General features: G+C 56.3%; 1 non-coding gene across 1 annotated transcript; it reads right to left on the bottom strand.

Annotated features, from left to right (window-relative positions):
• Nucleotides 1–3,248: 3,248 nt before the first annotated feature.
• On the bottom strand, nt 3,249–3,320 carry TRNAE-UUC. The gene has a single exon. It is a non-coding gene; the product is annotated as a tRNA-Glu (tRNA).

Consider the following 3,320-nt stretch of genomic DNA (forward strand, 5'->3'; position numbering starts at 1 on the left):
GTGCAGCAGGGGTTGGCTGGAGACAGGGCAGGAGGTGCGGGGCCGGTGGTGTAGGGCTGGTGCGGGCAGGGGGGTGTGGGGAGCTGGCTGGCTTCAGGCAGAGCCGCAGGGGGTACGACAGGGGTTGGCTGGAGACAGGGCACGGGGTGCAGGGCTGGCTGCAGGGGGTGCGGGGCTGGTGCAGGCAGGGTGTGCAGCAGCGGCTGGCTGTGAGCAGGAGGTGCAGGGCTGGCTGGAGACAGGGGCTGGCTGCGGGCAGGGCAGGGGGTGCAGGGCTGGCTGGAGATGGACTGGCTGCAGGCAGGAGGTGTGGGGCTGGCTGGGGGCAGGGGCTGGTGCAGGCAGGGCAGGGGGTGCAGCAGGGGCTGGCTGCAGGCAGGGGGTGCAGGTACAGAGGGTACAGCCCACCCTGTACAGTAAATGCCCCCTCCTCCCTCCCTCAGCACCGGGGTAGCAGCAGCAGCCCGGGGCTTGGGGGCTATTTAAATGGCCCAGGGCTCCCCTGCTTCTACCGCCCCGGCCCTGTAAATAGCTGTGGGAGCCCTGGGGAAGCGGCGGGGCTCTGGGGGCTATTTAAAGGGCCGGGGTGGTAGAAGCAATGGGAACCGTGGACTTTTTAAATAGCCCCCAGCACCCCGCAGCCCTACCCCAGCCCTATCCCAGCCCCTGCTGGGAGCCCCTGGCCCTTTAAATTGCCCCCTGGGGAAGCCGGGCCACCCCAGTGCGGCGAACCGGCTCTTGCTGGTACACGGTACCGGGGCTTGGGCACGGGGCCCTCTTAGGGGTGGGGCCCAATTCAGGGGAATTGGGAGAATCGGCCTAAAGCTGGTCCTGTGTCGGGGTGGGGTGGGGTGTGGCAGGACTTGGTCCCATTCTGGGCGCCACCAAGAATTATCCAAACCTGCCGCCCCTGTCCAGCCCAACCTTCTGCTGATGCACCTCAGCCCACACCCGTGCAGGGTTTGAAGCTTCCATTGCTTAAACTCCAGGACACTGAGGGATTTCAGCTCCCCTTTGCCCAGCGGGAACCTTCACCCCACTCCCAGCCAGGTTCTTGTCCATGGGATCACTGTAGGGCAGCTGGGTCCCGCTGTGTCTTTTCTCTCTCTGTGATGGGCCAGGGTGCAATAACTGGGGCATCTGAGCACCCAGGACCTTCTGTGGGGCTGCCATTCCCCTTCCCCTTCTGTGGTCTCATCAGTCATTGACTCCAGCCTTTTTTCTGTCCATCGTCAGCACCATCCCAAGCAAGCTGCACTCACCTCAAAAAGACAGTGTCCCCTGGTGGGTGTAAATCACTGACCTCCCTCCTCTCTGAGCACTGACTGCCCCTCTATTTCCTGGCCTCTCAGTCTGTGCAGATGGGACCTTTCCCTCCAGTGCTGGAGGATTCTCCCTTCTCATCTACCCTTGTCCCCAGCAGCACAGCAGGTGGGAATCTTACATGTACTGAGGTGACTTAGGAGCAGAAACCCCCCCAGACCTTCCATGCAATTGGCACTTGCCCCTCACTCCGCAGGATTGAAGCTCCTGCAGGGAGACTGCTGGGCCACATCCCCTCTGGGCATGAGCAAAGCCACAGGGTGAAAAATGAACCTGGAGATTGAACCCAGGACCTCATACATGCAAAGCATGTGTTCTACCACTGAGCTACATCCCCAGATAGCCTTTATTTGCTATGGGTTACACCAGGGGTAGGCAACCTATGGCACGTGTGCCAAAGGTGGCACATGAGCTGATTTTCAGTGGCACTCACACTGCCCAGGTCCTGGCCACCAGTCCTGGGGGCTCTGCATTTTAATTTAATTTTAAATAAAGCTTCTTAAACATTTTAAAAAACCTTATTTACTTTACATACAACAATAGTTTAGTTATATATTAGAGACTTATAGAAAGAGACCTTCTAAAAATGTTAAAATGTATCACTGGCATGCGGAACCTTGAATTAGAGTGAATAAATGAAGACTCGGCACAGCACTTCTGAAAGGTTGCTGACCCCTGGGTTACACTCAGATCCCTCCTGTTTCCAGAGCACCCAGTGGCCTAAGAGCAGCATGGGGGACACATTCCCTGCTCTGAGGGGCAAACCTGCTGTCCTGGAGATTGCTGGTTCTTAGGGTCACTGTGCAGCAGGGCCACATTCGATGTGTGGGGCAGAGAGAGTGGGTGCCCTGGGCTCAGGGTGCAGAGATACACTCAGCCCTCTCCCCTGCATTGGGTGGGGGGTGCTGCCACCCCCTGCTGGAAGGTAATGGGAGGGGAGGGGCGCTGTGAGTCGCTCAACACCTGACCCTGGAGTCAGAAGTGCTGTGGGGAGCTCCAGGTGTTTCTAGGATCTGCTATTACCACCTGCCTGTGAAGTCCAGCTTTCCCCAGCACATTCACTGCAGTGCAATTGGGTCACTGTTTCCATGGCTGAGCAGCAAAGAATCACTCCCAGTTTCCCTTCTATCTGCAGCAGGATTAGCTTGTGTCAGTGGTTAATGAGGTGGATCTAGTTGTAGATTGTTATTCATTCCCCACCTTGACAATTCACACAGTCCCTTTCCTACTCAAATCCCCAGCACCTCGGTGATCCTGGTAGCAGGGGTTGGGGCCTGAGATTTTCAGGGTCCTTTTTCCCCTCCACCTGGAGTGAACTCAGCTTTTCCCCCATCCCAGACAATCCATGAAATAACAACAGGGGCATAAAGAAAGAGGGGAGGGAACATCTCACGGCCAGGGCTGGATGTGCCCAGGGCCCCCTGCTTGTCCATTGTTTCCATGGAATTTGGCCCCCTGCTTTGCACAAGGGACAGAGAAAGATCTTGCTGTTCCTGTGTCTGTGCAAGGAAAATTGTGCTTCTGTATGAAAGAGAGGCGGGAAATGGCCCCAGGATCCTCAGGATCAAGACCTAAGGATTTAGGCTGAGAACTGATAGAACTGCACTCATCTGGGATTTAACAAATTCTCTTCCATGGAGCAGGGCCAGATCCAGTGTTTTTGCCACCCCAAGTGGAAAAAAAATAAAAAAAGCTGCAGCTCTACCTCTGCCGCTTGTGGCCTCAAGTCCTTCGCTCTGAGAGGGACGAATTGCTGCTGCAGCCTCCCCTTTCCATTGACCGCCCCAGGGACCTGCTTGCTGTGCTGGTGCCTAGAGCCGGCCCTGCTATGGAGACACTGGGAAGATGGGGGGAATCAGGAAAATACCAGGGATTTGTTTATGTTGTAAGTGAAAAACTGAAGCAGTTTTGGTTTACAGTCAGTTTTCCCTGACTGGGAATTGAACCCAGACCGTGACAGTGAAAATGCCAAATCCTAACCACTAGACCACCAGGGA

This window comes from Mauremys reevesii, linkage group 12 (assembly GCF_016161935.1).
Source record: "Mauremys reevesii isolate NIE-2019 linkage group 12, ASM1616193v1, whole genome shotgun sequence".
Lineage (NCBI taxonomy): Eukaryota > Metazoa > Chordata > Testudines > Geoemydidae > Mauremys > Mauremys reevesii.